The 23,507-nt window shown below is 39.9% G+C and overlaps 1 long non-coding RNA gene across 1 annotated transcript in view; it reads right to left on the bottom strand.

The window, feature by feature from the left end:
• LOC138990940 (uncharacterized) overlaps positions 1-23,507 on the bottom strand; it is a 76,604-nt gene that overhangs the window by 21,946 nt on the left and 31,151 nt on the right. Inside the window, exon 2 of the long non-coding RNA XR_011466974.1 lies at positions 22,427-22,537. This is a non-coding gene — a long non-coding RNA (uncharacterized lncRNA). The remainder of the gene's footprint in view (positions 1-22,426; positions 22,538-23,507) is intronic.

Consider the following 23,507-nt stretch of genomic DNA (forward strand, 5'->3'; position numbering starts at 1 on the left):
CCATGGACCACCGAAGACAGAAGCAGCAAATGGGGTGAGGAATTCCAGGCCAGTGTTCACATAGCTATTTACCCATCCAGTCCAAAAGCTAGATTTACTTTTCTGGAATAAGACATTCTGCTCATTCTGACCACAGAAAACCTGGCCAAGTATTACTCTTGCCCTTTGTGGGAATCTCCCATACCCAGCAGCTCCCAACAGCAAATCTTGGAAACTTCTTGCAAAGATCACCCCTAAATGGAGGATCTAAGTCTAGGAAGCCCAAGTTTCCATCTTGCCTTAACACAGAACTAACAGCCAGCTGAAATGGAGGAAGGGCAGTTGCAATTTATCATTGTAGAGTACATCATAGCTTCTAAGATGTTATTTAAAAGTTCCCAACTTTAAGCAATTTTCAAATCACATTTAAGAGGTAGATGGAAGATCACATAACCACATTCCACATAGGAAGCTGAGATTCACCTTGTGGTGTGAGATGATACCCATCCCAGACCTAGGGGTCTGTGGAACCATGACAGGAGAACTAACCCATTAGGAGAATCCTGTATTTGGTGTGGATAATAGGTGGTGATGGAAATCTTAGCTTTAACTATTTTTCCTATTTTGAGTTTTCTTTTTTTTCAACATTTTAATAACAACAAATATCTATTTGTTAATCTTTTTAAATAGTAGCTGTCTTCAGATGACTTTTGTGGCACTTGAACATTAAAGCTCTTGGGACCACAAAGGGTCAGACATGACTTAGCGACTGAACAATAAACAATAAAACATTAAAGCACATTAAAAAAAAATCACAAAACCAAGCGACAGTACACAATTTTCAGATAGTTCTACATTTACAAAATGGAAAACTTCCAACAATAGTAAATCTAAATAAAATGGGCCTTTATCCATATAAGGGCCTTCCTAGTGGCTCAGAGGTAAAGAATCCACCTACAATGCAGAGATGCAAGAGACGTTGGTTCCATCCCTGGGTCTGGAAGATCCCCTGGAGAAGGAAATGGCAACCCACTCCAGTATTCTTGCTGGGAAAATCCCATGGATGGAGGAGCCTTGTGGGCTACTGTCCAAAGGGCTGCAAAGAGCTGGACACGACTGAGCGACTAAACACACACACACACCCACGTAAACCCATTAATGCTCTTTTAACATTGCCCTTCCTTATAGACCAAAGGATCTCTAGTTTAATTGAAGATTTTTTGCCCAGGAACTTTCTCACATCACCAAATTGTATCAGTCTAGGTCAAAATAAATATCTATTTCCATATAAAAATTTTTAAATAATTTGGAAGAATAGAAATAAGTTATTCAATATTCAGAATTTTGGTTTATTTAAAAATCACACATTTTTTTCATGTATAGTCATATTATAAGGTAAGATATATGGGGGAACTAATGAGAATGAAACATATAGTTGAGATATTACAATTCAAACTAAGCCTATGTTATATAATAATGATTTTTAAACACAAAAGCTCCATGGTATTTCATTTATTTCAAATATTATTCAAACAGAATCACAGTTTTTAAATGTTGGCTACAAAAATTATCAGGTTAGTACATCAGTTATATGTCTTACTCTGTATTAACAGATTATGTCTACATTTTCAGAGACAAATTTGGATTAAATTCTTATATAACTTTACCACTGAGCTAAAAATAAATATGGAAAAATATTGGTCTGATTCTTTGAAGGATTTTTTTAATTAGAAATAACACATTAAAATACAGTGTGTGTAAACAATATGGCATAATCAGGGCATAGATTTATGTGATCCCCAAAACAAAAACTCAATCACCAAAAACCAAAACAAACAAAAATAAAGCAAGCTTTTTAAAAAAGGCTTAAGCCATGGAACTTCAAATTCTAAATAATAATTATTCCAAATTCATTTCTATAACCTATCACTTACAAGTATCTTTTTTCAAACTGGCCAACGAAAATGTGCTTTATGAATCCCAACAGATTATGTCTCTTTCTGTATCCAATCTTCTACTCTGAATGATGTTTTTCCCCAAGTTAACATAATTTTTTTAGATTTTTAAAAAGAGATAAAAAGATATAGTACCCTAACAGGACAAGAAACTTGGAAACCATACACACACAAAGTAAAATTACATTAAAGTTTTTTCCTTAGTAAAGTTAATAAAAATAAAAACAGATTTTATAACACTTTTTTTTCACTCAAAAAGATTTCAAAGTTCACCAAACCGAGATTCGTTTCACTCATTACTGATGTGTGTTCATCCTTGCAGAGGATGTATGGAATCTGATTAACAGCAAAAGTATACTTCCAATATTACTGTCCTTCTGGACCAAGAATCCAGAAAAGATTCTTTAAAAAGAGTCCTCAGAAGAAAATCGAGGATTCTTTTTGTGTGTGTGTGTGGAGTCAGTTGCAGTGGAACCTCCTTAAATGGACCAAACTAGTCTTCTGCCAGTCTTGATGCCTGGAGCTTTGCTGTGTCAGGTGGACAGCAAACCTCCCACAATCTCAGCCCCAGCCTCAGCGTGTCTGCCAAACAACTTTCTAGAGACTTGGATGATGAAGATATTGTCTTTGAAATAAAACAATCTGTCTAGGGTTCCTTTTTATCCTGACCATTTACAAGAGTATTGGAGAACTTCCTTGGTGATCCAGTCGTAAAGAATCCACCTAACAATGTAGGGGACATGGGTTTGATCCCTGGTCCGGGAAGATCCCGCATGCCACAGAGCAACTAAGCTGTGTGCCACAGCTACTGAAGCCTTTGTGCCCTAGAGCCTGTGCTTCACAGCAAGAGAAGCCGCCATAATAAGAAGCTCCAGAATTAGAGAGAAACTCCTGCTCGACGCAACTATAGAAAGCCTGTGCACAGCAGCGAAGACCCAGTGCTGCTGCTGCTGCTGCTGAGTCGCTTCAGTCGTGTCCGACTCTGTGCAACCCCAGAGATGGCAGCCCACCAGGCCCCGCCGTCCCTGGGATTCTCCCGGCAAGAACACTGGAGTGGGTTGCCATTTCCTCCTCCAAATGAATTTTTTTTTTTTTTTAAAAAAGAGTATCTGAACACAATGAACCCTAAGGTTAGCTCAGAGAGGAAATAATTCCTTTTACTTAACAGGGAAAATCCCAGACCCAGACTCAACTCACTTTCAAAACCCACGTTCCGATGTTCCTTCCCATCCATCTTTTAGTGCAGAACCACAGTTAAAATAATCAGGATGATACAGCCGGATGACAGACCTTAATCCAAACAGCTTACAGCCAGTCATATTTTCCACTCCTTACCTACTACATTTGAGTGTAGTATCATGGGCTGAATGTCTGTGTTCTCCCAAAATTCATATGTTGAAGCCCTAACACTTAGTGTGATGAAATTAGGAGGCGGAGCCTTGGGGAGGTAATTCGATCTAAAGGAGGTCATGAGAGTGGAGTCCCATAATGGGATTAACGCCCTTATAAGAAGAGAAAGAGAGACCAGAATTTGCTCTCCCCACACACACGTGCTGACGTGCTAAGGAAAGGCAACGGGAATACACAGCAAGCAGCAGGCGGTCTACAAGCCAGGAAACGCTCTCACTCGGAACCCAAGCTACCAGGACCTTGATTTTGGACTTCTAGTCTCCAGGATCCTGAGAAATAAATGTCTGCTATTTAAGCCACTCAGTCTGCGGTATTTTGTTACAGTAGCTTGAGCTGCCTAAGACAAATGGCATACGTGTCTTTCTAAACAAACACACCTGAGGACCGTTATTCAATCATTTGCTTATTTATTGGATAAAAATGAAATGAGTGCTACTTTGTGCCAGACGCTGCTGTAAGTATGGAGGGTCAGCAGTGTGTGTCAGCTGGTGGTGTTTTTATCTTTGTGACCCCATAGACTACAGCCCACCAAGCTCCTCTGTCCGTGGGATTTCCCAGGCGAGGATACTGGAGCTGGTTGCCATTTCCTTCTCCCGGGGATCTTCCTGACCCAGGGATCGAACCAAGTCTCCTGCACTGGCAGGCGATTCCTTACTGCTGAGCCACCAGGGAAGCCCAAATCCCTGCTCTCACGGAGGTTACATTTCTCAAGTTGCCTTCCAAGACCACATTGGGAATATCCCACCAGATTAGCTAATTTTACAAAAGGACCAAATTTGTGTGTGCATATTATTGGTACAATGAATTCGCACTACACCTTACCTCTAAAGGGTTCTTGTGTCTTTAAAGACATTACCTCCCACATCCAAGCTGTTATCTCACAGAAATGGAAACGGGGCACTTGCTGGGAGGAAAACACGAACTTAGTATTTATACATTTTTGTATTATTGAACTAGTTGAAATGAGCATGTATTATCTTTGTATATATAATTCCATAAAACTTCTTTTTAACTTTACAATCAGCCCCTCAATACTCCTGAGAGACGAGAGCAAGACAGATGGAAGTGAATGAGGTAGAGAATGACCCTGGTTACGAGGACAGAATTGTCTCACAGATATCCCTTCCCTAGAACCCAGTCAAGTGACCACAAAGTTCTCCAGTAGCAACAAGGAAAGGGGCATAGCCAGTGCTGGAAGTAAGACTCAAAAAGTGGCAGCTAAAAAGGAAATCAGGACTTCCCTGGTGGTCTAGTGGTTAAGAATCTGCCTGCCAATGCAGGGGACACAGGTTCAATCCCCGGTCCAGGAAGATTCCACATGCTGTGGGGCAGCTAAGCCTGAGCACCACAACTTCTGAAGCCCATGCCCTCTAGAGCCCATGCTGCACGAGAGAAGCCACGGCAAGGAGAAGCTCCCGCACGGCAACTGGGGAGTAGCCTCCACTCGCCACAGCTAGAGAAAGCCCTCAAGAAGCAACAAAGATCCAGTGAAGCCAAAAACAAATAAATACATAATACATTAAAAAAATTTTTAAGGAAATCAGTTCTGATTTGGGATGGAGCTGGGCAGCAGAATGGAATGGCCACTAACTGCATACTGACTTCTCAAAAGCTCTCACAATAAGTCACACCAATCATGAGAATTCTCACTAAAACTCCAAACCTGGTAAGAAGAAAACTGGGAGTAGGGTAGTGTCTTCCTTCTTCACTGGGAAGTAGGGGAAACAATTGCAATGAGAGAAGCAGGGGAAGTGGACAAGGAGGCTGCCTCTTGCAGAAGTGGAGGCTCCAGGCATGTCCTGAGTGGGGCAGGGATCTGAAGCCAGAAGTTATCTATCCAGCAAAAGGAGATCCACCTCCCACCTGGAGCCAGGTGCTGAGAACGCTGGTCCAGGACAACTAATGAACCTTCAAAGGGAGAGCAGAGCCCAAGCTGTCTAACAAAGCCTGCCCCAGGTGAATCCTCTCTGTTCCCTTGCTCTTTAGGAAAAACTGGAGAGCTCTTAAAGTGTAGACCTTAAGAAAAAAAAACAAATGATACTGTGAGATGATAGTTAAGACACTACTAACACTGTAAGAGTAAAGAGAGAAGATCCAATAGAGAGAGAACTGCTAAAGCACGATCAAGATAAAAAATCAATACGGGGACTTCCCTGGTGGATCCTGACGCAACAGAAGACCCTGCATGCCCCAACCAAGACCCGACGCAGCCAAATAATAAACAAGTATTTTTAAAAAATGAAATGGCACTAAAACAAGTCTGTATATCACACACACACACACATGCTGCTGCTGCTGCTAAGTCGCTTCAGTCGTATCCGACTGTGGGACCCCATACACAGCATGCAAAAGACACATAAATAACCAGCCTAGAAAATATAACTCAAGAAAGAGGAGAGAAATTCTTTACAAGTGTGTTTAACTAAAGAATAACCGAATAAGAACATGAGGTCAAGAGATGATTTAAAAAAAAAAAACAGAATGAGATGAAAAAAGAAACAACAGGCTGGAGGAAACAAATGGACGCCAGAACAATATCATTTAAAAATTGTAAATAAAAATACCAAAGGGACAGAATAGACAGAGCTGAAAAAAAATCACAGTTGTAGACTAAAGGTTGAAATAATTAAGTGTATGTGAAAGAGAGAAAGCAGATTAGGGAGAAGCCAATAAACATGGAAGATAAACATAATAATAATAGGTATCTTTAAAGTATCAAACTCAAAACATAAAGTGGGAAAAAGTACTGAAAGACCCAACAAAAGAAAATTTCCCTAAAAAAAATAGTAGCCTTTAAAATAGAGTTTATTATATGCCAGACACTATTCTATGCACTTGACACAAATTAACTAAAATCATCCCAACCAATTTTAGAGGCAGACGTAATTATTTACATTTACAGATAAGTTGTAAATGGACTGCAGGGAGATCAAACCAGTCAATCTTAAAGGAAATCAATCTTGAATATTCATTGGAAGGACTGATGATGAAACTGAATACTTTGGCCATTTGATGCAAAGAACGGACTCATTAGAAAAGACTGTGATTCTGGGAAAGATTGAAGGCAAGAGGAGAAGGGGATGACAGAGGATGAGATGGCTGGATGGCATCACTGACTCGATGGACGTGAGTCTGAGTGAACTCTGGGAGTTGGTGATGGACAGGGAGGCCTGGCGAGCTGCAGTCCATGGGGTCGCAAAGAGTCGGACACGACTGGGCGACTGAACAACGACTGAACAACAGATAAGCTGAGGCATAAAGAGATTAATAACTTGCTAAGATCTTACAGTTAATAATATTAAGTCAGGTAGAACTGAAACTGTCTATGGAAAAGCACACACTGGGTTCTAGAAATGTGGAATGTAACATTCACAAGGCCAAAACAACATCAAGGGTAAAGAAAACACTTTCCACACACTCAGTCAGACGAGGTAAATTACCGACAATGAGAAATAATCACCCAACGTCCTTCTCCGAAATAATATTCAACGCCAAAAAGATAATAGAGGAATAACTACATAGCTTTTTAGAAATAAAGGGTGACCCAAGAATAGTATGCTTATTCAAACATATAGGCAACATATACAAAAGAACTCAATGAAAGAGTACCAGTAAGTTGTTTTAGAAGGAAAAAAAAAGTGTTTACACTAAAACCCAGCCAATTATAAAATAAATCCAAATAAAGAACTTGAGGGTGGAGAAGCTGTTGTAAAAAGTCTAATAAAAAGTACACATACTAGACAGTAGCTATGATATGAATTATGGCTATAGAAATGATACGAATCCTGATAATGCACAAATAATAAAAACATAACCAAAACAATAGCAAAATAATGTGATACAACAATAAAAATCAAAGTGAGAGAGAAAGAGGTGAGAAAAAAAAAGTGTGCTTGCATGAGGGGAATAAATCAACACTGCCTAAAACCAAATCATTCAGGGTAAAAAATAAAGGCTATAACTTCTTAAGGTACTTCATAATCTCTTCTTAAAATTAGAAGGGATATTTTGAGAAATGATATTTCCTGTGATAAATAAATGTGTATTTGAAGTTTAGTAATTCCTTCAATTTCTTTTTTCTTCTTTCAGTTTAAGTTAAACACAATCATTCTATTTCAAAATAGCAGTATGACCTCATTTTGTATCTCATCAATAATATATTGACTATCTCTCACCATCCATTCATTTATCCTTCCATTAGTTGTTCTATTTTATGTGCCTAAAAAAGTATTTAAAAATCACAAATTCTTTGAAAAGAATAAAGTACCTTGAAAAGTAAAACAATAGTGATTTTTATTTAAAAAGAAAAACAAAGTTATAATAATGCATCTGGGGAGCTGGCTGGGGCTTTTTAAAATCTCCTCCTCTTTATAGGGTAAGAGAACAAACGTGAAATGGTACAGCCACTGTGAAAAACAGTATGGCACGTCCTCAAAAATTAAAAATAGAACTACCATACGATTCAGCAATTCGACTTCGGGGTATTTTTCCAAAGAAAACAAAAACACTAATTTGAAAAGATATGCACCCCTATGTTCATGGCAGCAATATTCAAAATAACCCAAGATATGGAACCAACCTCAGTGCCCATAAATAGATGAATGAATAAAGATGTGAGATATATATATATATATATATATATATATACACACAATGGAATATTACTCAGCCTTTAAAAAATGAAATCTTGCCTTTTGTGACAACACGGACGGACCTAGAGGGTATTATTCTTAGTGAAATAAGTCAGACAGAGAAGGACAAAAAATGTACGATTTCTCTTATTTGTGGAATCTAAAAATCAAAACAAATGAACAAACATAACAAAACAGAAACAGAGTCATAGATACAGAAAACAAATAGGTGGTTGCCAGAGTGGGAGAGGGTGTTAAGAGAAGTAGGTGAGGGAGATTAAAAGGTGCAAATTTTCAGTTACAAATTAAATGAGTCACTGGTATGAAATGCAAAAAACAAAACCAAACCAGAATGAGATGAAGTACTAAGGGACACGTAGGCTGTTGTGATATAAGCCAATGTTCATTCCATTCCAGTATTCTGATTTCCTATTAGGAATTTAAGCAGTGCAAAAGAGCATCAAAAAGAAAGTGAAAAAAAAAAAGTGAAAAAACCCCACACCAAGGCCTACCATCTAGAAATAACCAACAATGCCATCAGGTGAACATCAGTCCAGATAATTTTTATCCAGATAAAAGAATCAGTGGATAGATGGTTGATTAGATAAATAGCATGATAAATATTATAAAAAATAAAATGAGATTAGATGCAGTATTTACTAACAAAAAAGATTCCACTTAATTCTTAAACCATGATATCATGCAAATGATGTAAGAAATCCAGCCCAGATGTTTAAACATCCAGTGTATGGTATTCCCTCGAGTATAACTTCTCTGTTGGATACACGCACCGCAGGGCAGTCCCACTTATGCAGACACATACACACACACACACACACACACAAACACACACACACAAACACACACACACACCAGGCCTACTCTCCTGTTGATCTACAGCACCCTGAGGTCTGACCGAGTCTTTTCTGCACCCACAGAAGGGATTTCCCTCGTCTGACTTATCACACCTCACTCAGACACAGAAGGCACAGGACAGGGACATTCGAGCAAAGATGTGAGATGCATGCATGAGAAACGATTCTGAAGGAAAAGCAACTCAAGCCAAAAGGACTAAGAGAGGAAGACGAACGGTGAGGTGGGCCCTTAGGAGCAGAAAGGGCAACCAGGCAGGCACAGAGGGCAGGAGAGTTAGAAGGGACAAGAGCTGCAGGGTGGAGTGACATAAAAGGAGGATCTGTTTCCCACTCTGCATCCCACGGATAGACACTTTCCTACTGGCAATGGACTGGCACAGACAGAAATGGGGATGCAAGGGAGGCAAGATCAAGTTTGGAGATCAAGTTTCACCGAGATAAAGTTTGGAGGGGGAAAGACCCCAAGTCAAGAATTGGATCCATGTACTTCCCTGGTAGAGCAGTGGATAAGATTCCTCCTGCCAATGCAGGGGACACAGGTTCAATCCCTTGTCTGGGAAGATCCCACAGGCCAGTGGAGCAACTAAGCCTGTGCACCACAACTGCAGAGCCCAAGCTCTAGAGCCTGGGAACCACAACTACGGAGCCCACATGCTGTAACTACTGAAGCTCATGCACCCACAGCCCTGAGCTCCGCAACAGGAGGGGCCGCCACAAGAAGTCCATGCACCGCCTTGAAGAAGAGTGCCCACTCGCCGCAATTAGAGAAAGCCCGGAAAGCACTGAACACCCAGTGCAGCCAAAAATAAATAAATTAAATTAAATTTAAAAACGGATTCACGAGTAAACAAAGGCTCAGCATCAGGAGTAGAAAACAGCTGTTATCAGAAAGGCCTACATCTAGTATCCTTGGAGCAAGACATATGCATGGACACCTGCAGGTTCGGCTTTCCCACCTGCCAGAGGAGGTACTACCTTATCTGTAGACACAGTTCAAAAGGAACATAAGTGACCCAGGAGACCAGCTATATAAGACACCATAATGGAACTCTGGGTGAAGGCACTGCATATTCAGAGGCCTTCCTTTCACCCACGTCATGGGCTTTTTCCACCCCGGGAAGGATACTTCATTCACAGCATACGCAGCAGCATGATATCCAATCACTTGACTGCTCGTTGGAGGGCACTCACTGGCCCCAGGTACCCTGAGTTCTACAGGGAAGACAACTAAGACCCACATAGCTCCTCAGGTCATCAGGCTCTGTGATCACCTAAGTGGTATCACCCTGCTGCTGCTGCTACTGCTAAGTCGCTTCAGTCGTGTCCAACTCTGTACGACCCCGTAGACGCAGCCCACCAGGCTCCCCCGTCCCTGGGATTCTCCAGGCAATACTCAAGTTTATATCAAGTACTGTCACAATATCTTGACCTCCCTTAAAGGAACACAAAAAACACGGGTTTTTCCTAATGACCAGAATGACATTGAGTCACTTATTTGCATTTTCCTTGCTCTTTGAACCACTCTCTAATATTATCATCAGAGATCAACTCCCCCATCTAAAGCCTTCAGTGATCCTGCAATGCCTTCAAAACTCAGTACAAAGTCATTGGCTCAACATTCAGCTTCCTCTATAACCTGGCCCCTGTCTTCATAGTTTCCTTTTCCTCCTCACCATACCAATCATCCAGTACTCCAATCACAGTATATTAGCCCAGAATCCACCTCGCATTCACTATTCCAGACCTTTATCATCAAGTTCCACCTCCAGGAATGCCTGTATTCATCATCTTTGTATCAAAATTCTACTCAGTATACAAGGCTTAGCTCACATGTCCCTCACCCCCCAGAACCCCCATCAGAATTAGGCTTCCTTCCTTTCAGGGCCATGGCACTTTGTTCTGACCTCTAGTTAGACTTAATTCATTTTGCCCTCTATTAGTTGCTGTTTGAATCTGTCTTGATTTACATCTGTCCTTATGGGTCATAAGTGAATGAACGTTTATTGAACATCTACTAAGGTTGCCAGGTGCTTTCACAGACATCATCTAATTTATCCTTCTGTTGCTAACAGGTAGTGCTCATACATTTCGGGTGTTCATAAATGTGTGTTGTATTATTCTATTAAAGAGAAGGGTAATAGTTTGATTTCTGACCTTCACCAGGAGGTCACTTAAATACATCTCCTTTAGAAGACTTAACGAAAAAATTAGACTGTTCAACTCAGTTGGACGGCATAGAGAAGGGGTGCCAAATATTCAGTCTTTGGTAATTCTGTCTTAGAAAAATGCCCTAGCCAGAAAACAACACTGTCCTTTTTTCTGCTTCTTTTTCTTGGCCCCACCCAGGAAACTCAGCATCATATCTCTATCCTGCCCAGAGTCGGACCTCAACAAGCTAGACGGTTCTAACTCTGGACCAGCTACTAATTTTCTGTGAACTTTAGACAAGACAGAGCCCTGCACTGTGTGCTGTGCTGTGCTGCTCGGTCGCGTCCGACTCTCCATGACTCTAAGACCCATGGACTGTAGCCCACCAGGCCCCCCTGTTCATGGGGATTCTCCAGGCAAGAATACTGGAGTGGGTTGCCATTCTCTTCTCCAGGGGATCTTCCCAACCCAGGGACTGAACCTAGGTCTCCCACAATGCAGGTGGATTCTCTACCATCTGAGCCACCAACGAAGCCTTATGTAAAATGGGGCATTTGGGCTGGATGACCTCAGAGGTACTGATCAGTTCCTAAGATTCTATGTTGAAAGAACAGACACAAGATGACTTGGGAATTGGCCAACTCTTCAGGCCACCTGTGTACAACAAAATATGGAAGACTATGGAAACAGGGCAATAGATTTCTCTGTGAGTGTGTGTGTGTTCTGAGAATGTTTTGTGTCTATGCTGTTAATCCATGGAAGTCTACTTTCAAGAAATTTACAATTTATGTGAATACCTAAACCGTAAAAACACTGCTTGGTTACTCTTTACTAAGGGTTACCATTTTTGTTGTTGTTCATAAGAAACTAGTGAAGATTATTTTTAAATCCACTAATCTTACAGTTGAGAATGGCTTTTAAAAAATACACAGACCTATAGAACTCAAAGATTACCATTAACAAATAATTTCTCTTCATTTACATTTACATCTAACTGATCATGCAGAAGGATCTCTTCTGACCAAATGAATCAGTAAATCAACAGGGTTACATCAACTTCTGCAGGGAGTGAGAGAACATGTAACAATCAATTTTAGTCAGAGTGTCAATGAAGGCATATCCATTCACTGTTTAATAACCAGTTGATCTGGATTCAGCTATTTTCAAAATCATCAATTAGACTGGACTAAATCTCTCCTTAGACAGGTTTGGATGAAAAGACGCAGCTTGTATACCAAGGGTGTGCATATACAGATGAACCTGAGAACCCTCAGTTTGGTTTAGGAGGGGCCCACTACAGTTCTCTATATGCCTCCCCAAGGATATAAGGCGTCCTTTGTTCCCTCTGCTGTCAGAAAAAACCAAGAATAAACAGGGGCTTTGGTGCTGTTAGGGTCAAGGTCAGACTCACATCTTTGTTTCTATCAAATGTTTACTGTGTGCTGTGCCAATATTTCACCAGACTGTTTTAACCAAAGGCACATAATACTGGGCCTCAAATAGAAATGCCACCATGGCACCAATAAAAATGCTCTAGTATATCAGGACTATGAGTTTGCTATAAGTAAAAGGTATTAGATCTGCAGGGGAAAATAAACTTATAAAATAAGAAAAAGAAAAAAAAAAGAAGACAAAAGAAGGTTTTGATTAGGTACTTTTTGGAGGGACTGTGGAGCAACAGCATGTAAAATTCTGGAGAAAAGAAAACATCAAAAAAAAAAGGGAAAAGAAAAGTGACTAATGTACTTCACAGGGTAAACATATTTTTAATGCAAACATAGGAGAAGCAGAAGGGCTCTTTTAAAACAGGGATCTTCAGTTAAGTACAGCCATTAGCTCTTAGAGGCCAAACTTAGCCAGTCTACAAGGAGGGGGACAGTTTTCAGATCAGTATTGCTCAATCAACACAATTTTTAAAAATTTTTTACAAAGGAAGAAAAGAAAATCAGTTAAAATTTTGAGCCAAAACTTCAAGAGACTATTTTTAAGACTCGGTTTCTTCATATATTTTAATATATATCCTTTTAAAAATATTTTTCTCACTGCAATGGCTTTCCTAAAATCAAATATGTATTTTTTTCCTTTGCTGAAGATTCCCCCAAAAGAACATTTCCCTCCAAATCTATACTTTCAATATATTAATAAAATAGATTCAAACTTTTTGTTTGTTTTTGTAGAATTTGCTAGCCCCCCCTTTTTTTTTCTTCCTGAAAGAAAATCCTCCTCCAAATTTTTATTTTTTTATTCAGGATATTTAAAAGTAATTGCTACTTTTTGAAGAATTATGTCATTATGGAGTAATTAAGATTTTAAAAAGTTAACGATCTTTATGACTCAGAAAGCCCTTAATCCAATTATCAGGGTGAAGGATGAATTGACCTTTTCTCCTTTCAATCCTGTTTCTAGTTTGGAAAAAAAAAAAATCTCTTTCAGAAAACACTGATTTCTAAATTTACCAAATACGATGGCAAATTTAATAGCAGTGAAGTTTTTAAATAAGCTTGTACATATCAATTTAAAAACTGCTTCTTGCGTATCAATTTTGGGTTTACGTATGTGCATTCCTGAAGAAAGAAAGGGGAACAGAGAAGAGTTTTATTTGGTATTTATACTGTGCACATTTAATTAAGCACATTTAATTTCCTATGCTCAGGTTTTCTCTTTCCTTCTTCATGTTTTACTTTTTCTTTTATTTTGCTATTCATACTATTTCCTTTTTTGTCCGTGAACAATATTTTTTAATAACAAAATTATCAGTAAATAATGATGGTTACAGCAACACTGAAGGTTATAATTCTATTATCTATTGTTTTCCTTCGAAGGATCTCAAGGTAGTTTACAAAGAGAAAATAAAACCAGCATTCCTTCTCCTGTCACAGGATTTAAAAATTTGACAGCTGTAATTTTGGGGGTTACATGATACCAATGCTAAATCATTCTAAAGAGTGCCTTTCCTACATCATTGCTGGAACTTCCCTATATTTCGGATTGGAGACTAAAATTTTATTTCTTTAAAGATGTTTTTATTTAGCATTGTCAGACACAGTTCCATCAGTCTTTTTAAGGAGACAAAAGACCTCTAAGGTTTAATTCAGAGTTGAGGGCCACTTACATTTGATGAAAAGACGACCTTATGGCAAAAATAATGTCAATATTTAGCTTATTCATGTGCAGGATCTACTTTAATTTTAAATGAAATTTAGAGGAATTCATATCTTCTAGTATATCAGTCAGTCTAAGCCAGCATGAGACTATGTTCTAACATTAGGTTACCTTAAGATACAAGCGGTTAAGTTCTACCTTCTGGGTAAGGAAGATGAGCTACCGTCTCTGCTGGTGAGACGATATATAGGTGTATGTGTGCGCATGCGCGTACGCAACAGACAAAAAACTCCATAATGAAACTAACAACATGTAGACCGATGTCGAGCATACAGTTTCAGGGTTTTGATGGTGCCCCTGAACTAAGACACTGGGATAAGGTCCCTGTATCTCTCTTTACCCTGTCCTCTCCGAATCAGCTCCTAATCTAGTGACAGATTTTCACCTCATTCTTTGGGGATCTTTTTAAGATCACAGACTCCTTCCCCTACTTTCAGTAAATGTTAATTAACCTCCAAGAGTGCATGACATCAAAAACATAATTCTGACCCCCTTGAAAAGAAAGAATTAACAGGCATCACCTTCCTGACTATCAAAAAACCTCCATTAAAAAAAAAAAGATAGCTCTATAAGCTGTATTTTCCCCTGTAGGACTGCATATTAACAGATAACAGGAAGAATGGAAAAAGATTTGTGTATATGGAAAAACTGTTTCTGAGGTTGGGCCTGTCAGCCCAAGAAAATGGCAGAGAGAAGAGGTCAGTGACTACTTGAGGCATTTTTTGTCATTCTAATCACCTCATGTCTCCTCTTCTCTATGGCAGATTTAGTACATTTGCAACAGGTTGATGATTGTGGTGCAAGGTATGAGAGACAATGAAAGATCTGTGAGATTTTTGAAAAAAAATTTTTTTAATTTGGAGCAATTCTATGACCTAGGTTTTTATACTTTGGGGGAGGATATTTGGCTTTTTAAATTGCAATCCTTTTGGGAAATTTCCATAAATTTCATTTAATTCTATAATATGATTCCTCAAGCAACTTCTAGAATCTACTACTTTATTACAAAGCCTTATTACATTTTTTTAAAAAAAAAAAAAAAATATTTTTGCCAAAAACAGCAATAAATACATAGCCCCTATTTAGTGCCATATATAATCCTTCTAGAAGCATAAATATTAGAAATAAGACAACCTATTTTGATGTGTTATATTAAAATCTATACACTTTATAATCTGTGAGCATATCAGAAAAAAATTAAAGATGAAATCGACCTAGTGCTAAAACATAAACTCCTAAAATATGTTAAAAAAAAAAAAAAAGTGTGGTCAGTTTAAAATTATATCTGGGAAAATATTTTGACTAAAAATTCTATTTCTAACTAAAAAAGAGATTAACTAAAAGACATCTTATTTTTATATTAAGGAATAAATTTATGAATAGTAGAAGAAAGTGCCACTCCTCCCTAAAATAAGCATATTAATGAATATCACACATCTCTCTGTGGAAATTATATTTGTTTTGTGCCACATGAAAAATTAATGTTTTATAATCATAAATAAAATATCTTCTTACATATTTGAGCTTTGGTTAAATAATGATCTTTACTGGGATAAACTATCTTTAATGTTATACAAATAAAATAAACAAAATTTCATGTTAAAATCTCAGAGAAGCTGAGAGGTAGCTCACTGAGAAGCAAGATTTTTAATCATAAGATTAAAAAAATTTTACAGTTTATCTTTAAAGTTTTCCCTTCTTTGAAAAAAAATATTTTTCTTTCTCTCAGAATTCTAAAGTATGACTTTGAAAAAAATTCTAAAGCTAATAGCTAATCCTCAAAAAGGTAATAAGCTTGTATTTTTAAAATACCATTTGTTTATTATTTGAAGAGACAGCAACTGTTTTCATGACTGTTTCATATTTAAATGCAAATAATTCTTATGTAAAACTACCTGAAACAGGTTTTTTTCTGGACAAGCTCCTGAAGGGCAAGTTTGAGGGGGAAATAGCTATGAACTGGAGGATTTCATAAGTCTGTAAATAAATGAAAATACTAAATTAGTGTTACAGCCTAAAATATGTTCTTAGTATTTTAATTTTAATTCTTTAAGATTTTAATGAGCAAATTTTAGTTCAGGAAGCTATCAATAAATTTTTTTTCTTTCTTTAAAAATTTTTATTATAAATGACTGCTTCTGTGCTCCATTACCTACATATAATTTAAAATTTAAAAAGAGAGGCATAAAGGAAAACTGCTGAGGGGAAACAATTTTCCTCTTTTACTTAAATATCATTTCATTAGATGTGATGTTGAGGTTCAGAGTGGTAGAAGTCGAGAGGATAAAGTTTGGAGGGCTATCTCTAATTCACCCTTCCTTTTCAAACTCAATGTATAGGCTGCCAATTTACTTACTGCCCCTTTATCCGCTAAGAATTACAGAACTTCTCAGACAATTTGATTTTGGTTCATACCACACCCACCTCTGGCAAGAGGGTTTTCTGCTCTTTTTCTTATCTCTGATTAAGTATTCTTGTCACAGACTCAAAGGGTAAAAGAGACCCCTTAATTAAAAAAAAAAATCACTTAACTCCACTTTGAAACAGTGAAACTATTTTTTTAGTTGATTTTTTTTTCTACCAATCTAAGATCTGGGCTTTAAAGAGGGGTCAACCCTGGGGGTCAAAATTTTTTACAAAGGCAGTCTGATTTGCCTGTGGAGATATTAAAAGGTCAGTGTGGTATAAATCATTGCAGTTTGAATGACAGCTGTCCTGAGAGGCTATTACTGTTTGTTCAGCTCCAGACCAGTTCCTCGCCCAATTCACAACACCTGGAAAATCTCAAGATGATCCCAGCACTCCTTGACTTTAGACTCATCGCCCACCTCATGACTCCTGGTGGTGTTACCTGCTTCCTATTCCTATTTCAACTCTTTCAACCAGTACAGGACTCTATTTAGACCCTGGGTCTGCAGGCACCTGTCTTAACACTGCTGCTGCTAAGTCATGTCAGTCGTGTCCGACTCTGTGCAACCCCATAGACAGGAGCCCACCAGGCTCCTCTGTCCCTGGGATTCTCCAGGCTGGCAGTGCGTATTGGTTGAATACATACTACACACCTGAAGTATCAGATTGTGTGTTAACTGATATCTCATTTCATCTTCCCAACAACTTTATGAAATAGGCACTTGAATATCCCCATTTTACAGATGAAGAAACTGACTCAGAGAGATAACTTGGTCTAGTGCACGCAGCTGAAAAGAACAGAACTGACAAGTAAACCGAGATCTCACTGGCCTCAAAGCCCGTGGCCTTAGACCAAGCAGTTGTACTGCTTCCTCAAATTATGCTGCTTTTAGCCGCCCCTTGAAAGGCTGCAAAGAAGGGATGGCGAGGACTACTGTGCAGTTTGCGTTTGACACGTCCCTGGAGTTTTTAGTATGGTTTTTTAAAAAGAGAAGAAAAGTCTTCGAGTAGAGTTGATGGTAGGCTGTGGGGGAAATGCAGAAAGGCCTGTGGAGAAGGCACCTGTTTCTAAGAAAATTAAATAAAATACATAAAAAGCAAACAAAGGCAAAAAACATCTTTTGGAATGGCCTCAGATGTGCTTTATAGGTTCCGGAGTACAAAGAGTAGCCTTTTCTTCTAGTATTCCCCAGAAAACATGAAGACCTCATCAGATGCTTCCTATCGTCACCCTGCAACTTTCCGCTAAGACTTGAAAGAAATGCCGGATAGAACAAGTTAAGTGAATCAAAGAGAAGAGAGCAAAGATTTTTTTGAGGTGGGGAGGGGTGATAAGAGAAGACAAAAAGATTTATAAGACAGTGAAAAGTGAAGCTGGAGGAAGGAAGGAACGAAGAGAAAATATATGTGAAAAGGAAAGAGAAAGCATCCTTGATGATAGCAAATAGTGTTATCTGTTCTTGCCCTTTTATTGTTCCTTTACTCTTTCCTCGGTGGGAATCACCTAAACGGAAAATTTAGGACTGGATATAAGCCAAACATAAAAGGTGAATGGTAAGTATTCTCAGTGAGTCATTTTTCCCCCTCTGATCAAAAAAAATTTTTTTAAGTAAAAAAGGGAATGATTTGCAAAAACAATTGTGATTAAATTCAATAGATTTTTAAAAAGAACTTGAAAGCAAGGAATTAAAGGGGAATGAAACAACAAAGAGATAATCTTTGGGTAGGGATACATCAAGTAGAGAAAAAGATTTTTCTATCAGCCCTCCTGATTTACTCCCAGTCGGGTAATCCTGGGCACTGGCAGGCTATGGAGCAAATGGACAGATGCTTTCAGAAAAGATTATCTTTTATCTGTTACTCAGGGAATAGCTCTGGTCCTATGACTGCAGATTCCATGATATAAGCCTTGTATGCCATTGCTATATGTGTCAGGCAGGGGGGAAAAACATAATAATAACAACAATTAACATTTATTGAGAACTGAGTGAAGCTCTTTATATGCATAATCTGATTGAATTCTCACCAGAATCTTAGGGTTGTTATTGTTATTCCCATTTTACAGATAAGGTAATTGGGAAAATGAGAAGGACTGATTTGCCTTTAGGTGGATCTTTCTATTCTTGAGCCTCAGCAGAAGCAATCTGTTACTTTCTTGCTTAAGTAGAAACTCACACACTTCACCGGATCCTCCCACAGTCTACCAGAAGTCTTTACAAATTCAGATCCTAATCCAGACCTTCCACTTCCAAGGTCATCTCCCTGCAGTGCTTTCCACTGGCTATTTACCCTGGGAGCGCTGAGTAAGAGCATCCAGCTCACCCTGAACGTAAAGCTTGCATCAGTAGCTGATCACACTAAAGTCTATAAACATCCTTCACCCTAAATGAAAAAAGCCAGGCCTTCCTCATTGCAGGGAAGAATTTTGGGGAGCTACCAGCAGGCGAGAAAGAGACTTTGGAAGACTTGGAGTGGGGCAAAACCTTTGCATGCTGACCTCTCCATGTCCACTTTGAGTCTTAAAGACTTCCAATTTCTCCTTTACTGAAGACCTCAGCAGCACTGCCTGCCATAAAGCCCCCAGCTATGCTATAAAAGGCAACCTACCAACCCAACAGGATCATCCCAACAGGGCCAGTCTTACCAACATAATAATCCAACCAATGGACTGTTCCTTTCCTTCTCAGGGAATCCCTCTCCTGTCTATCTCTGATTTTCCCTGGTGGTCAAAAGCACCAGAGAAAATCCATCTTTGCTATGAGCCCTTATGTTGAGACATTACACTGTCCAGCTTCAACACCAACCTCTGTTCCCTCCGCCAAATCACCAGACTTTGCCAAGAACATTTAGCCTGAAAGATGGATTGTCACTTCAAAATTCTGCAGGACTGGGCTAGATTTGGCCATTAAAACTTCTCATCTGCTTCTGTCCCTCACCTCCATGCCTGCTTTGCCTTTCAGTTACTGATTTTCTGTTCAGCATTTACTCTAGCCTTTTGCAGTATTAACTAAATTCCAAATATTTATTCTACAAAAAAAGAGAGGCCGAAAACACAACACAGAGCTGCTAGGTAAGAAAAAAAAAAAAGAACAGCTACAAATCAAGATTTGATGATTCAACCTAAGCTGCAAACCTTACTTTTGTAAAATATAGGACTTTGAGACTAACTAGATGAAAAATGTTTAATTAGGGCCTAGTGAAGCCTAGGGAAGTCATGAGCGCCTTGAAATTTTATGTAAAATATCTGTGTTTTTCTTTTTTCTCTTTCCTTTTGTTGTTTTGTTTTTCCGGGAAGATGCTCCATACCTTCATTAGGTTATCAAAGGGAGAATAATTTATTTATATCTCCAATGCCTAGAATAAGGCCTGATATATAGTAAGGACTCAATAAACATTCAACATGTGTTGAATGAATGAATGAAAAGAGGGATCTGAGCTCTAGGACCCAACTTTAGAGATGGAGGAGTAGAAGCCTGGGAAGGATATAATAGCTTTTTCAGGGTCATGAACCCAAGTAGTCAGGACCAGATAGAACTAGCTCTTTTAATGCATTCCACTGTTTGCCAGTCTCTTTGATTTGTTTTTTAACCTAACTGTATCTTTCACTCCATTTCATTTTTCTTCCTTCCAATCTGTTTCTTTTAAGCTGAGAAATGCATCTTATTTCCTAGTTAGAAGTTGCCAGTAAGAGCACACCCGGAAAGAGAAGTGAGGAAACAATCAGCACAGAGAGTCTATGAAAAAAAAGGCCGCCACGATAATTTATTGGTCACAGCACACACAGCATGGCTACTCTTCCTACGTGCTGAAGGCATGATTAATAATGGCATCAAAATGGCTGTCACTGATGGAAATATGCAAAGCTGAGTTAGATCCAGGCATTGGCAGTAAATCTTAAAACTGACCAGACAAAGCCAGTGTCCTAGAACAGGTGACCTGCAGCACTCTAAAAGATATCCGAGGGACAAGGATCAAATGAATCCCTGCTTGGTCTGAAAGGTGCTTGTGTGGACCTTCCTTGCTTGTCGAGTAATTAAGAAATCCTGGGAGAATTCATCTGGACCTTACTACCCTCCTAGCAGCTCCCAGTCAAGCCCAGTAGGCAAGAAGGATAAGATTCAAGCTGCCACCGAGAGGAAAGAAATAAGGGAGAGAGGCCTAGGCCTCGTGGAACTGCTTCAGGCTAAGAGAGACTCTGGAAGAGACCAGTACTCGGATTCTGTGACACAGCAAATTTCTTGTGCTGATGACTTCTTTAGCGGATCAAGGCCCACATGGAGGCACTGAGGTCTAGGCTATGTCAGAAGCAAGAGAGGAGAGCCTTGCCTAACCTAGTGATGCCCCCAGAATGCTAACTGCTAGCAGAAGAACCTTTAGGTAAACTCTTCTTTGAACCCTGGCATCCTAAATGCAAGCCATTTGGAAGGGAATCTGTTACAATTTGTGTTTATGGACTGTCTATATTATTTAGTAGTGCTAAGAATTACTGAGTGAAGACAGAAGAATCCAGAGTAGACAATAAACAACCTGGGTTGGAGCCCCAGCTGTGGGACCTTGGTAAAATCACTTAATCTCTCTGAACCCCTGTTTCGTGATTTATAAAATAAAGGTATTGGTCTGTATATCTGTAGCTCTTTCTAGCTTTCACATGCTACGTATATATTTAAGCTTGAGATTTAACCCATCAACAGATGCTTTTAGAAGAGGTTACCCTTCAGGCAAGAAAATCTTACCCCCTATATTATTTTCTTAGATGTTTCTACAAGGCAACCGAAATATCAGTTAAAGGGGGAAAAGGGGGATATGCTAAGCCCTTGGAATGAACTACAGCCCTTATTGCTCTAAGACAGATGCTGAAAACTTATATTCAAAAGGGGAATTTAAGAGAAGTTAGGTTCAGCCAGTGATTTGAAGATCTTGCTCTCACTTTACAGGGTGGGATTACAGGGGTTTCTAGTCAATCAGCTTATCGTTAAAGTTCCATTCTCAAAAGTAAACATTTCACAAAATATATGTAGCAGTCATTTAATTAATTCAGTAAATAGGTCTGTTGTATAATGATCTGAAGGTCTTCTATGAACTGTGCTTCTGTTCTACCATGAGCCTCAAGTTTCCTATAGAATTTCTAGCAGCTTCCTACATTTTGCTCACAAAACAGCCAAGGATAAGATAGGGAGCTCGGTTTCTCCCTACCTCACAAATCTAACAGCCCTGGAGTTTCAAAATTTTCTGCCTAGCTTTGAACTGAATTCCCCAATGCAAATCACAGTATGACTCTGAAGCTCAGCAAAGCAGCTAAACAAAAGCTCTGTAGCAAAGGATTTTGCTGGTTAATAGTAAAAGTAAATGTGTTTAGAGTTTGATGCCTTACCCCTCAAAAAAAATCAATAACCTAAAAATCATCTTATCTTTCCTGTGATGAACCCCAGTTAAGTAGACATAACTCAATGTACTGGCTTCCTCAGAAAAACTAAGCTCAGCAGCAAATTACCCTTCAACTCCACACCTCTCCTGGGCCCCTAAGAGGCCTGACATAGCCCAGGACATGGGGGCAGAGGGGCAACTCTGGGCCCCACTAAAGAAGCCCTGTACCTCTGAATCCTTAAGGCTTGGGAGCTTCCAAACACCCAGGTCCAGGTCCTGCTAGGGGATGAGACAGGAAAGGGGCCTGCTTCATGGGGTACTGTGCCTCCCCCCTCACCTGTATGATGGATGCTTCTCTTTCCCAAATGCTAAGCCATTGAGGACCATCCCCAAGCACTGGATCTCTGGCTGCCTTGCGTCTCATCACCAAGTGGGGAGTGTACACACACTGCCCAGGCCAAGGGGCCGCGGGCTGGGGTATCTTTGCACTTACCTGGGACTCCAGAGCTCATCTGCACAGACTCTTTAGCTCCTATGGCCTCTGACAACTCCTCCTTCAGTGACCACCCCTCATGCAGACGTCCAGGTGTCAGGGCAGGTTTGACTACCTGAAAGGGCCAAAGATGGGCAAGGTTACTTTGCTGGCTCTGGAGGAGAATGGGAAAGTTTGGGGGCTGGGACGTTTTATAGGAAATCATCGGGTAGGAAGACTACAAGGAAGGAAAAGGGCAGAAGGGTGCATCTGGGCCAAGAGTTACAAGGCAGGGGAGCTGAAGCAAGGGGAGAGCTTTCCAGAGATGCCCACACAGCCCCTAGGCTGAGAGTCCTGAGGCAGAGGAGAGGGTCCTGGTCTGAGGCTGCAGCAAGTGTGCTCAGCGCCTTTGACTCAGTCCCTCCCTCTGCCTCCAGCCTAAGGCAGGTAAGGAAGCAATTCAAAGCAACCACCGGTCTTGGGAAAGAGGCCAGAAGGGGCAAAAGAGCCCGGCAAGGGGAGGAAACTTGGCTCCAGCCACGGATAGAGCAGGAGAGGCAGGGGGGAGCCACAGGAACAGAGCAACCAAAACTGGGCCTGAGGGTGAGAGCACGTGGAACCCCCAGCCTGACCCAACCACCAGGGGGCAGGTCATAGAGAGGGGGCTCCGTGATGTCTTCACCCCTTCCTCAGCTCGAGAGACCAGTCTGGTCTGGATTTTCTGACATAGGCAAAAACTAAGCTAGCTGATGGGCTCCGGGCACCAAGTGTCCCCAGGGACTCCCTGGACACTTCCCACCCCCATGGAGAAGCACACTGGGGTGAGGAAGGGTCTCTAACCACTACCCCTTCTCCCTAATATAAAGGCTCGAGAGTTTGCGTCAGATGCAAGTGCCTGGAAGTTTCCATCAGGCCCCTGGCTTACTGGGTGACGTGGCTTTTTTTTTTCTTCCCCAAAAAGTGTGTGCGTTAGCAGTTTGAGGGTTCAAAGAGGTCCTCCCCCCACTTTGCCCTCCTTTCTCAGCAAAGGCAAAGTGGGGAGAAAGCGGAGAGACAGCTCTCACTGGCCTCAGGTTGAAGCAGCCGCCCTTAGGAGGGAAGG

This window comes from Bos mutus, chromosome 15, assembly GCF_027580195.1.
Source record: "Bos mutus isolate GX-2022 chromosome 15, NWIPB_WYAK_1.1, whole genome shotgun sequence".
Lineage (NCBI taxonomy): Eukaryota > Metazoa > Chordata > Mammalia > Artiodactyla > Bovidae > Bos > Bos mutus.